Consider the following 14768-nt stretch of genomic DNA (forward strand, 5'->3'; position numbering starts at 1 on the left):
ATACCGGGACCCACAAGGAGAAGTGCACACAGAGTGTAAAGTGAAAGGATTGACTCTGAATTATCGTACCAGTCGTGTGGTCAACTTTGGCGTATTGAAAGAAGCCTTGCAGTCTGGAGAGGATGCAAACTTTAAAGTGACCACCTACCAGCCGAACAAGATTGTACGTTTACCCACTCACCACATCGTCAGTCGACCCTTGGAAAAAGTCTATCAAATCGTGTACCAGAAGCGAGTGCGACTTCCCAACCACTTTACTTTGCCGTACGGTCACATCAATATTGGTCAGCATATAAAAAAGGACAACGTCCAAGACCAACAGTTCGTTGTCACTACTAAGACCAATTGAGAAAAAATGAATCCCTTCAAACAGCAAGTATAGAGCGTAAGACTCAAGTCCAACGAGAAACTCGGGTGTGATTCTTTGCCTCACTATCACATCACCAATGCAGTAACACATCTTAGTTATTTATGTACTAACGCCATGACAAACTACGTGCAGCTAGTGAAACTTCCAGACCACAAAACTTTACCTTATGGACATACTGATATCACCCAGTATAAAAAGGGACGACTTCCAAGAACGACACTTCATTGCGAGGACAAGCAACGAGAAAGATGAATCACTCTACGCAGATGAAAAAAGAGAAGGAACAAACATCACTGACCTCTTTCACTACCATACCGTCACAGCAAAGTGCGTCCAAGAAGGGAAAGGATTCAGTAGACCTACAGAGTATTTTAGCATCCAAATGACTCAGACAGCGACCTCAAGAAAATTTAGAACGACAACTTACACCTACACGGTGAAATTTAGAGACTTCGCGTCTGACATTTCAGCCGAGGAAGTAGCAGGTTTCATTACGGACCTACTTGACTCACTGTTAGAGGAACTCAAATGTCATTGCCAAGTCAAAGATCGAGGTCGTTTGAGCCTATCTATGTATCGCGACAGTTTGAACTCACCTGTATGTCTCGGATTTAGCACACCTGCAGAAATAACTTCGTCCAAACTTTTTAGGGCTATTGAAGACGTGCAGTCGATGAGAGGAAAATTTGACATCAACGAAGGAAAAGTAACCATTCATATGGTATACATTGTACCTCCATGGGAAGAAGACGATGACTGCACTTGATCTGCTTACTGATAAGTGTACCTAGCACGATGGATATAACAGCCGATTTATGAATGAAACGGATTAAGTGATGGGAAATATCTACGCTGGGACACAAGTGCTAGCTGACCAGATTTTTAACAACTTGTGAGACGAATAGAGAGAGAGAAACATGAACTTTGTCCTATTTGATTGCATGTTACTTGTTTTGTGTTAGCTTTTTCTTATAACTGAACATTAAATGTAAACAGGTTTACTAGAGCCAAGAACTAAATAACTAGTAAATAGGTTTGTTTGATGTAGAAATGTTTATGTATTAAATGGATAGTGCTTAGACCAAAGCACAGGCCAGAGAGCCCATGTATATACTTGAATAAATGTTTTGAACCCATACAATAGACTTTTCTTTTTTGAGCCTCTATTCTCTCTGTGAGGTTTGTTTTAGAACATTTCTGTCGTCTTTTCTGTGTGTTTAAATGTGTATTTGTATGTTTGTCCCTATCTACCCTTTGTCCTTACAAATACATTAAAATCCCTATAAAATGTTTTGACCCTATAAACCTCATGACGTCACCCAAAGTTCAATTCCCACTGACATCCAGGTGACATTCCCATGTTCAATTTCCATTTACGACAAAGTGCAAACCCCATATTTTAACGTTAAAGTCCCATTGACGTTAAAGTACCGGTCCTGTTCAATTTCCATGTTCCATCCATGTTAAAATTTCCCATGTTAAATTCCCCTTGACGCCAGAGTGAATCGACTGTTTTTGCATGGTAAGTCCACTTGACGCTAGGGTGACCCCATATACTACTGACAAAAAACTCGATTGATCATATATCAGGTCACCGATGAAGGATTAATGGGAATCATTTTATTTTGCGAGTTGATGTTACCTAAATATTAAGAAATACTACAATGCATGATAAGTATTACAGAAGTTACCGATATATAGTAACCGGCGATTAGGTAATTCTCATAAAAGAAATAAGTTATTCTAAAGAGGATGTTTTGCAAATTGATGTAACAGATTATGGCTGAGAGGGCATGATTTGTAAAAAAAAAAAATTAATGTACAAGGATATTCAGGTTCAGAAGGATTTGTCGAAAGGAGAAATAGAATACTTACAAACGGTACCTATCTCTACCACATGCTCGACTAAACACTTTATTCTTTTATTATTCCACGCCTACACATAATCAACAGAGAGGCGAAGTTGATTACACATTACTGGAATGTAGCATCCAACAAAGCACTAATTTCCGAATTTGCTGTTTAATGGCTTACCATTGTTCATTCTGTTTTTTCGTAACATCTAAATAATAAAATTGTGCGGTGATTCAGTACATTACCAGAAGGCTTAAACGACACAAGAGAAAGAAATCTGTGATTGCCTAAATCTAACACAGTAGTGTTATGCAGTAGATCAAAGATTGTCCTAGTACTAATTAAACAAGTTACACCATCGAACAAATGGAATGATTGGCTGCAACAGTCTCGAGTCAAAATACCTTGCCAATATCACTCAATAATCAAGCATATGTGCTGCTTCTTCACTTACATTATAAAGGATGAATATAGTCTAATTATCAACCAAAACTGGCGAATCCACACTTGCTCTGTTGGTCACGTCTATTAAAAGAAGAGAATTTCCTTACAGCCATAGGGTACTATAGATTTGGTTAGTAAGTCATTACACTAGCAGCAGGGGGGGGCGAATCGGACAACTTTTCAGACAAAATTTGATTGAGGTTTTAAAACGACAAATAGAGCCTTCCTTCGAAATCTCACTTTTCAAACAAAAAAAAAAATAAAGTCTCCGTTTGGCAAATGGAGACTTAGCGTTTTTTGCTCGAAAACGCTATATTTCGCGACAACGGTTTCCCGTGGCAATCATCGGGCGTCCCGCGTCGATGTCTTCGCCCCCGCTGCTGCTAAGTGGTTATTTGCAATTTAACCGAATATTTGGTCAAGTCCGATACGATATCGTGTCCGAGGGTCATGTAAATTTATCGTTACAAATCCATGTGGGGTCGACTGAGCATGACTAAAAAAGTTTCGAAAAACATTAAAGTCCATGTCACCGCCGCACCATGTCTGCCAAATATTTCGTAGCGTGTGTGTATCAACGCCGTTGAATACAGCAAGAATATTGCAGTTGTCTCTAATTACTTTTGGAATCTGAGTGTATCGTTGAGTGACATATATCACGTCGGTGTTTTTATGCCTGCCTCTGGAAAATATCCTAGCTGGGTTTTTTTGATTGTCTAACATAACATCATCGTACACGACTAGATTGTTAACGTCGCCATCAATATCATCAATACCTGGTGCATCATTGATATCTGTAATAAACTCAATAACATTTTTTTTAGCGATCGCTGATGCATTCTCGTTGAAATCTTTCAACACCTCGTAGCATCGTTGATCATCTACGCTAGGAGCAACCAAATACAACTTATTCCACTTCATCCATCTCATTATTAAATTGAGTAACAATTGCGTCTTGCCGGATCCAGATGGTCCGATGATAATCATCCGGATCGAGTTTGGTAACGCTGCAACATGCTTAACTGGTTCTCTTGTTTTAGTCGCTGAAAAGTCAATTATATTCATGTCTCTATACATAAATTATGGATCTATATTGTGTGAAGTGTAGAGTGCGTACTGGCACAAATGATATGACAACCGTTACAACGAGAAATAACAGATCGGCGTTTACTGGTAAGTGTGTACAATGCGGTACAAAGAAATTTAGATTTATTTCTGCTAGACCCGGGGATGCTTTAAAAAAAAGAGAGGAGGTGATATTGCAGCCAAGTTATCAAAACTCCCCGGAACACCGTGGGCAAAGTATCCAGGAGAAAAGCATCTCCCAGGATATAGCTACTGTGGCCCCGGAACACGATTAGATATCAGACTCGATGATCAAAATCAGCCCAAACCCGGTGAGTATCCAATAAACGCTATCGACGAAGCATGTCGGATACATGATATAGCTTATCGTAGCGGTGATCTGCAACAGCGTCATATCGCGGATGTAAAATTAATTCACGCGTTAAATGCTATTCCTGATAAATCATTCAAAGAAAAATTGGCTTCATGGTTGGTAAAATCGGCTATGAAAGGTAAATTAATGATTGGAAGCGGAGCTTCTCGCGCTGGTAATTGAAAACGCTAGCGTTTATAATAACAACATGGAATCCATCTATTATTCTCCGAGAGGATACTGGAAGGGGAAGGCCGCAATTGGTAAACTCGCAAGCGCTGCAAAGGTAACAAAGGCCGCTGCGGCTAATTGGTTATCCAAACAGGCTATATGGCAAATCTATCTACCGCCACCTAAACAAATCAACTTCTCGCGCTTTGATGTCAGCGTACCTAATGAAGTTCATCAGGCTGATATACTATTTCTGCCGCATGACAACGGTTACAAATACGCGCTAACCGTAGTTGATGTTGCGAGTCGATATAAACAAGCGGAGCCGTTGAAAACAAAGTCAGCAACTGAAGTAGCCGATGCGTTTGAGCGAATTTATCGAAGAGGTCCTCTGCGCTGGCCAAATCTATTACAAGTTGATCCTGGTAGTGAATTTCGCGGCGCTGTTTTATCAACGCTGAAACATCATAGCGTCGCGATACGACGAGGTCATACTGCGCTACATCGTGATCAGGCAATTGTTGAACGATTCAATCGGACTCTTGCTGAACGGTTATTTGGATATCAATACGCGAAGGAATTCATCCAAGAAAAACGATCTCGTGAATGGGTCAAAAGGTTGCCAGGCGTAATTTCAGCGTTAAATAACGAGATTACCCGAGCAATCAACATGAAGCCCAGCGACGCGATTAAATACGAGTACATACCCGGAAGATCAAAAATAGATAGCGTTTCCAAGCCGATTCTCGGCGACGTCACTGTTAGATATCTGTATGAACCAGGAGAGCTTGAAGGCGGTAAAAAAAGAGCTACTGATCCTATTTGGAGTGTTACCACACATAACATATCAACGATAACACGATCAACTGGTAGACCACCGATCTATAGACTGGATTCAACTGCTCCTCAGCGCGGATTTACTCGCGAGCAACTACAAGTGATACCTGACGATACTCAATTGCCCCCGCGTGGTCTTAACTAGCGCCGTTGCGTCTATTGCACTCAAGACAGGTCAACCTTACATTGTTTTTGACATGACCGAGACTGTTATCGATCCTATCCACGGTAAATTGGCGAGCGTCTTTATCCGAATAACACCAGCGCATTACACAATTGCAACTCGCGCAGTGATTATTCTGTTGTTGTCGTAACGCAATTATTAATTCGGCATCAATATCAAAACGCCGCTGTTTTTTTTTATCCTGTTGGCGGTAACCCGAGAGTTTTCTATCAATGACGCTAGCATCAATAATGTCATCGTTGTCGCCGGCTTCGTCGGTGGCTTCGTCAATAACAATTCTTCGAAGCTGATTCATTCTCCGTACTCTGGACACTGCAAGATAGACTAGATTTGACCATTCGATGCAATTATCAACTATCCAAACAATTGTATCCGTGATGGTTAATCCCTGCGAGGAGTGTATTGTTGTTGCGTATCCTAGCGTCCACGGGGATTTATCAGCACGAAGCGCGTCCTCGACGACGCTGATATCAACGAGCACGATATCATTCAGCACGAGAATTTGTTTTTCTGTCCGGCCCGGGATTTCAACTTCAATGTTCTGCCGCCGTGTGTCCGCGGGTCTATAGCATAACGGCACTGGACGCGTTGGAAACCTTTCCTTATGCAACGTAAACAACTTCCGCTGAAGTGTGTCTCTGACTATCTTTCTACTCGCTACAATCAAATCGTTTGGTCTCCATGTTTCCCAGAATTCATTTAACGGCGTTTCGGGAATCACCTCGCGGATTATTTCACATTGAACTCTATCCGGCTGTAATCTGATTAATTTTTTAACCTCGCGCAGTTGTTCATCAAGTGCTCGGTAATCAGTATCGGTTTCTTCATAATAGTCCACAAAACCCTTTAACCAATCATGTGGACCCTCGCCGACAAATGGTGGTGGTTGGCCATGGTCACCACACATGATTACCGCTGTATTCGCGAGCAGCAACCAATCAAGAAACATTCGTAAAGTATCTAACGAAACAGTACATATCTCATCCCAGATGATAACTTCAGGAATAAATTTTTCACCCATTCGATCAGGAGTCCACTCACCGCCGCTGTATCGAAAAAAGCTGTGATAAGTAACGGCATCAACATTTCGTTGTTTTATTTCTCGCGCTAGTCTATGGGTCGGTGTAAGCACGATTATACTTGCCCGCGTTCGAAATAATTCAATTGCCCGAGTCGTCTTTCCTGACCCGCCACAGCCGCTTAAATAAACCGTCTTGTGTCTACAAATTGGATCAGAACACGGTGGTGCATTAGACCATTCCGATAATTTATCGCCGCGTAGGTAATTGTTTTCAACGGTGACATCTGCTGACGGGGAATAATCGCGTCGTATTTCATTTTTAATTCTCCATGTACCCCAACTCTCGTCTGGACTAGTAAACTCGGCTACGTTTCCCTTATACGCTACGTCAACATAAAACGAATCAACGGCCACTCTAACCGCGGTGTCGGGGAATCTATTTATCATCGAGAATAAATTGATAGCGGCGTAACCCAGCATAGACGCCCTCAAATGCGGGTATGCCGGGCTGTCTCCATCGCTGTAGGTAACAACTGTACCCAACTTTGTTCCATTGGACAAGAAAGCTGTTTCGCAGTTCACGTATCTATTTTTCGCCACTGCGTCCTTGATTACGAAATCATATTCTGCGTCATCTATAATCAGCCGTGAGCAATATCGTTTGTAGTCGTGGTTTTTTCCACCTTGTGTGAACTTGCCGATTATTCTTCTACCGAGATCTTTTGCCTCGCAGTTTCGTTGGTTGAATATCCTCCTGGACCATTCGATGATATATTCCTCGTCGGCATCAATGTGTGCTCTGGACTCGTCAATTATGCTATCTAGACGCTGCGGTTCTGGTAACCAGACTTCAGTCTGCGCCCGGTATGATATACTCGCGTCACTGACAATCAACGAAACTAGCATGCTACAATCAATCATATACCGTAGCAGCGCTATTGGTAGCCACTTCTTTTCAGCCATGTGCCTACCGATCCAAATATAGCAACAGCGATGAAGTCCTGCCGCGAATTCAAATGATACTATGCGAGCGAATCCGGTTAAATCAAAATCAGGCAGTGGTCCATTAATAGCAACACGAGTCATTTCATGTCTGGGGTGTCCAAATCGTTTGAAATACTCAGCGGCGGATCCATACCCGAGAAAACTCGCTGGATAACAGGCAACCATATCAACGGAAATCATAGCGTCGCGGTTGTATTCAGTGTTCCATAGTCCACCGTGATAATATTCCAAACAACTGGATTGTACATCCGGTAGAAATTCCTTGCGCGTTGGTCTCCACGCATTTTTCCTCGCTGCAACATGAGCCGCAACCGATGGAATCGTAAAACAATTTGGTAGCAGTTGTTCATCATGCTCTTCAAATTCCATGGCGGTTTTTTTCATCCTGTTGTGAAATGCTTCAGTGCGATATAATTCACCGTTTGGTCTTACAAACTGATCAAAGGTATCAGCGCTGCGAAGTAACCACACTGATACAGGGTCGTTTTTACACAAATAAGCGATAGCATCAAATAGTTTCCTCTCCGCGAGAAAACCATCTTGTATAAATTCCCCCGGGATATACTTTACCGTTCTATCCCGTGGAAACACTGTGATCGCGGGCGTCCATGCGTGTTCGTTATGATCAATAATTTTGATTGGGGTTCCCTTTGATTTGTACTTTGATTCGTATAATACTTCACCGGTTATCGTTGTAACGGTTATTGGAAATCTCAGCGATGTTTCTAATCTCGCTATGTCGCTGATGGTTGCTCCACGCTCTTTTACGGTTAGTTCCCACTGGTTGATTTTGCTACATCGTAAATCAGTCAATTTGTTTCCTCGACACGCATTTGTAAAATGCTCTATTACTCGTTCTGCTACACAATTTATCCCCGTTGACTGTTTCATTGGTTTCAGTTTTCCGATATCAGGTTTCTTATTTAACGGGTATATTCCATAAACAACTGCTGTTTCAGGATACGCTCGTTCATAGTATGGTCTGTCAATTCCGGTTAACAACCCCGGCTTGGAGTCGCGGCTAACAATGACTGTTTTCTTGTCGCTGAGAACTGGTTCAAATTTATCACGTATGATCCAATCACCTGATTCCACCCGGACAATGAATTTTACTCTGAAGAAATACCTTTTACCGTCAAGTTGTGATATTATCGTTGCTGCGCGGTTGTCGTTCATGGTAGCATCAACAACGCCATCAATTCGAAATGTTGACCAACTATGAGATGCGCCATCACGCTTGAATTCATTGATACAGTCGCGTATTTTATTCAACAGGGTTCTATCGTTTATTAACGCTTTTGGTGCGTCCTTGAGGACTCTATCGAGATTGAACTTAATATTTTTCCAGGGCTTAATTGCTGCTAATCTCTCGAACTCATCCATATAATTAAAACAAGTATTTAAATGAAAGAATATAGTATAATGAATCACTGCAAATGGTTGATGATTGGGTCGACAACCCCGTGCAATAAATCATGTAGAGGCGAATTCTGCGGGTATCATTTACAAAGCGTTCGTAATGGTTCTCTTGGCCCCCTCCCGTGCTTGGTTTGCCACGTCGGTGTAAGAGGAAAATCGCAGTTGTGTATCAATTGTGGCGGAAAGCGATACAGGGAACTAAAACGCTATTATGACAAGCGAATTAAAAACGCCGTCATTGACCCCACCGCCGACTTCGTCATCAAAACCCCCCAAGACTACGTTGAAAGATTCATAATTAAACCAAATAATAAATTAGACAAGTAGTATTATTATATAAATGGACCAAGAATTTCAGCCGCATCCTGTGCTCGTCAGTTACGAGGCGTCTCGCGACGGCATTGTTAGAAACCGCAAACTGAAGAAGCCGGTTGGTACCGTAAATAATCACGGGTATTTAATGTTTGGTGCCGGAAAGAAGAAATATCTCTGTCACAGAATCATCTATGAATGTTTTCACGGATTAATCGAGAATGGACTTTTGATTGATCATATTAATAGTAATAAGACTGATAATTCTCTTACAAACCTGCAAGCCATCTCTCAGAGTGAAAACACCAAAAAAGGTAAAACAGGGAAGCACGCAAAAAAAGCAAAGAGTGTCAAATCGTTTGATACAACAACGCACGAGGAAAAAACATTTCACTCCATGAATGCGGCAGGAAAATATTTTGATATTTGTATGCCCGCAGTGCGATTTGTTGCAGAACGAGTATATCAAACAGCAATCTCAAAAAAGACCGGACGCAAAATTCGATTTTCATATGTAAATATCAGCGAGTGACGAAGTCACCGGCGCCCATGGCGCTGACAATAAATTGTCCATTCCGGAAGAAAACAAAGTATTCAGTATTGTTGAACACCTTCGGAATTGATACGCGGGGTTTCATTTTTTTTTTTTTATTTAAAAACAGGATGTTTTATAGGAATAATGAATATCGAAGACATCAATAATATATTAGCCGAGATTTCAAAATTAAAAAATCAAGGAATTGAATTATCTGATGGTCTCGACAGTGAAAAAATATTATCCGATTATGAGATTATTAACGAACAATCGAAACGGGGGCGTTTTACCCTGGCCCGCGAGTACTTTTTTGTAAAACGATTACAACATACGATCAATGAAAACTTGTACCACAATGACGCAAATGCATTCATTGGACTATTCACTGCCGTTGAGATAATACGAAAAAAGCTCGGACGTGTTTATGAACGACGCCGGGAGATTTCTAGCAAGATCAAAAACATTAGAAGGATTATAGACGAAAACTCCGGCGAGAAATTAGAAATTGCTTCGTAATTGCAATAATGGTAGGCGAATCACTTACTACTCGGCTAGCCAGAGAGCGGCTAGCAGCGCTTAGAAGGTTCATACCGTTACGAGACAGGGTCCGAGAACAACTTCAGACGCGGCAGCAACTACAAACCGATTTTACTGTTGGAAGCGAACAACTCTTTGCCCCGGTAACTAAAGCGACCAAAGATGTTACGGCGGCAACTGTACCCGTCCTCGATGCGCTTGAAAAGATAGCGGCTCAGACCGAACAAACAAAAAGGTCTTTAGAAACACTAGCGGCTGCCACAACACGGAGGCCACCACCACTCAATATAACCGAACCACAAGAACCCTATGTTACAATGGCCGACGAAGAAGAACTAGGTGCTACCGCAAGAGAACCAGAAGAAGAAATACCGGAAGAAACACCGGAAGAAACACCGGAAGAAAAAGAGAAAGGGGGGAATATACCCAGTAATATACTCAAGAAGGGCATAAAAGATCAAATTAGAGACCTCAGGGACAGGAGGGAAGAATTAATTGATTTTACTGTCTCCAATTTTGCTAAGAGCATACGAGATAGGCATATCAATAGCGGCTACGAGAAAAATATAAAGTCGTTAAGGGATTGGACAAGAATGGTGTATTTAGCGAGTGAATATAAAGATGCATTACTACGTGGTGATGGCCCCGATTACGACGCATTCCACAAGGAAGTAAAAAGTAGAATACCAGAAAAAGGAAAAGGATACTCTGTTGGTAAAGAATCCTACGGCGTTACCTGTCCTAACAGTGTTCTCAGTGATATATCACGGCTAGAGGTACTAATCGGAGGAAAACGAGCCGGAAATAACTCTCCGGAAATAATCAATGAGGCCGCTGATATTTGCAAGCGGTTATTTACGGGCGGTATCATGGACGTTAGTGCGTATCGAACGCTCATAGACGAACTCGTGGATGATTAAAAAAATTATAAAATTATAAAATTATAAAATTATTATCGTTTTTGACTGTTTTTGGTCGTTTTTGACCGTTTTTGGCTATTTTTTGACTGTTTTTGAGGGCAAAAACCCCAGGAAATCATTTAGAGAAAATCGATGTTTTTGCTGAAAAATCGAAAAAAAACGACTATAGGCAACCAAAAATGACTAAAAATCAGGAAAAAACCGGAAAAAAAACCGGATTTTTATCGAGGGCAAAAACCCCAGGAAATTTTGATAAAATTTATTCCGGTTTTCCACACGGCGGTGGGAAGGGGGTGATGATCACAATCACTAATTGAAAAACCGGTGTTTTTATAATAAAGATGATCATACACTACAACCACGATAAACCAGTACTCGTCTACGTGGTAAACTCGCGATTGCCTGTTTACCGCGCGTACTATGGAGATGGTCTCGGTAGCACCATTGCGGGGTTATTTACAAGAATGGCTCCAAAAGTAGCGCCGTTAGCCAAACAATTAGGAATGAAGGCTATTGATGTTATTCGTGATAAGGGTATTAGTGCTATTGGAGATGTTGCCGGAAAGGCGCTTTCAGCCGCGCGGAACAAACTAATGTCGTTGGTGAGAAGAAAAAAACAGAAACCACCGGTGATGCCATCAACGACAGTGATGCCTGCGAATGTCAGTAAAGTAATAAATAACGCCGTGGAAGAAAAATTAGAGTCGTTGGCGGCTCAGTCATCCACCAACGCGCCCATGAACACAATAGCGGGGGAGTGGTCTTAAACAGAATTCAAAGAAAATCGCAATTGAAAACGTCAACATGATAAATAATAAAATGTTTGCGCGAACCGCTGATCCCGCGTTTGATATGGATGCCCCAGTGCGCAGGGATGATTCTGTCCGTGATTATCAATATTATTCTTATTATGCAGCGCAACCCGACCTACGATCGCGAATTGAACTTCAAGTCCAAGATACCAGTAGATACTTTCTGCCATGTGAAGCGTTTATCGAAATTGAGGGAGAACTCGTGACAAATACTGCCGATAATGCACCATACGCAGATAACGATCGTGTTCGAGTTGGCTTCGTTAACAACGGTATCATGGCGTTATTTGAGAGCGCCAGATATCTTATTGACGGGCGAGAAATTGAATCAATAGAACGCGAGGTTGATGTTGCAACGACGATAATTGGGTTAGCGAGATACTCGGACGATTATACGAGATCGACGGGCCCATCTATGATGTTTGCGAAGGACTCCGCCGATAACGCTGATCATCTTCAGTACGTTAACGTGCTGGTGGAAAGAGATACCGCAGTTGACCCACAGGCTGAAGCAAATAACCCAGACCGCAGAGCAAGACCAGACGCTAATTTCACTGTTATAAAAAGTCTTAACGATAATTACAATATGGGATTCGCAGCACGAGCAACAATGTTGCAAGGACCACGCCGAAAGTTTTCATGCGCGATTCCACTCCATCACATATTTGGATTCTGCAGAAATGTTAGAAAAGTTATCTATGGGGCTAAGCATACAATCGCACTGACGCGAAGGGGCGATGATAACAATGCAATATGGCATGCTGCTGGCGTCGCTGCCGGTAAAGTCATTTTAACTAAAATGGCATTGTGGATGCCGGTGCTGACTCCATCAGTTACCACGGAAGCACGATTGTTAGCATTTATGGAACAGGGAGGAAAATCGTTGTTGAGTTGGCTAGCGGTAACAACTGATGCTAAAGAGGATAACGTCGCCGATACGTTTACATGGCACCTGGCATCAAAACAGGGTGTTTCAGCCCCGCGTCATATATTCATAGCGCTACAGAATAGGGAACGATTGGGCAGTCAAGAACGCAGCCATATGATATTTGATAAATTAGGAGTCAGGGATGTTTCGCTGAGAATAAACGGACAACAGGAACCATCCGAGGATATACAACTTAATTACGGCGACAACCATGTCGCACGTGTGTATCATCGATTGCTGTCGTATATGGGTCGTGATCAAAACGTCGACACTGGTTTGCAAATATCGCAACTTGATTTTAAAAAACTGTATCCGATTTATTATTTTTCGTTGGAACATCTTGATTTAACGAGACAATCCGTCGTTGATATACACTTCCGAGCTCGTATAGCCCCGGCTGGTGTTAATTATAGAGCGGTTGCTGTCATTCTCAGCGATAAATCAATGCTGCTAGAAGGCGTTGGTGGACGAATGAGAATCGTTGATGCACCAGTGGAAAACATGTAATTGAAAGCACAAAACGCGTTTACAATAAAATGTCGTATAGTGTCGTCAGTGTAGAGTTGACTGATGGTCAAGTCAAAAAATTACGACCAAAGTGGGCTAAACAATGCGGGACCACAATAACGCTGAAGCCGTCACAGATGGCAGGTGGTAATCATAAGATATCGTTGACGGCGCGTCAAATAAAACATTTCAATAATGCGATGAAGAATAAAAAGGGTGTTCAGGTAGATTTCTCGGCCGCAGCGATTAAAAACATGGAAAAGACCGGTGGGATATTTCCGCTGTTAGCCGCGATTCCGGCATTGATTTCCGCGGCCGCACCAGCAGTGGCTAAGGCGGCAGCGTTAGGAGCCGTTGGTACCGCGGCGGGAATGGCATTGAAGAAGGCAACCGGGAAAGGCTACAAAAAAAACGACCCGTAGCCGGAAAGGGTCTAAGACTACCGGGAACCCCGTATTCATGGTACTCGGGAAAGGGTCTAAGACTACCGGGAACCCCGTATTCATGGTACTCGGGAAAGGGTCTAAGACTACCGGGAACCGTTTATTGACTCAGGAGTCAATGACTCCCATGTCTAATTTTGATTTAATAGACGCCGCAAACGCGCTAGCGATAAAAAACTTCAGAGGTGTTTTTATGAGGGATCAATTACCGGCGGCACCAAGAAATATTGAAACAGGCATAATTAACCTCGATGGATCCTCCGGAGCGGGAACTCATTGGGTTGCATACGCGATTGATCCGCGTGCGATCGTCTATTTTGATTCATACGGGTTAGCCCCGCCGAACGAGTTCATGCGGTATATCCGGGCGTGTTCAGCCCGGGTTTTTTATTCCACGCTGCCAACACAGCAGTTAAGCGACCCGCCGATATGCGGCCGTGAAGTATTGAACGTACTCGCGGCGATTTCATCATCGCGGAAACCACCTCATGTGGTTGTAAACGAATACACTAGTGGGGTCGTAGAGGCTCGGCGGGTTAATTAGAAACGCCGTTTTTTTTACAATAACGATGATTGATATTTGGGGACGACCGGTTTCGGCGCTGAAAAAGCCCACGGAAACGGCCGCCGCCGACATAAAAAAACTAATCGAGGATGAAATCGCTGATACGTTGAATTTAACAAGTGTTGACCCGGGCGAAATAGTTGTATTTCAAGACCGCCAGGGTAAATTGAAATCCAGTAATGTGTCACTGGATGACGTTTTAATACGACAGCGTGATGCCGCCGAGGACGCTATCGCGCTGTATACCAGCGACGGACGACTCAAACCGGGTGAACATCTATCGACGATAACATTAATCCGAGACGGTTTTACAAGGTTGGATAAATCGGTGACCGAACTTGACGCGCAGGTGAAAAAATCTATCACCGATATACAGCTCACTACCGCTAGTTTTTTCGGGACCCCGACGGTAACCGAACCGAATCTTGCGGGGATAAAAACTACTATTTCGGAGTTTACAACGCTG

This window comes from Sinohyriopsis cumingii, chromosome 4, assembly GCF_028554795.1.
Source record: "Sinohyriopsis cumingii isolate HCF-2022 chromosome 4, ASM2855479v2, whole genome shotgun sequence".
NCBI lineage: Eukaryota > Metazoa > Mollusca > Bivalvia > Unionida > Unionidae > Sinohyriopsis > Sinohyriopsis cumingii.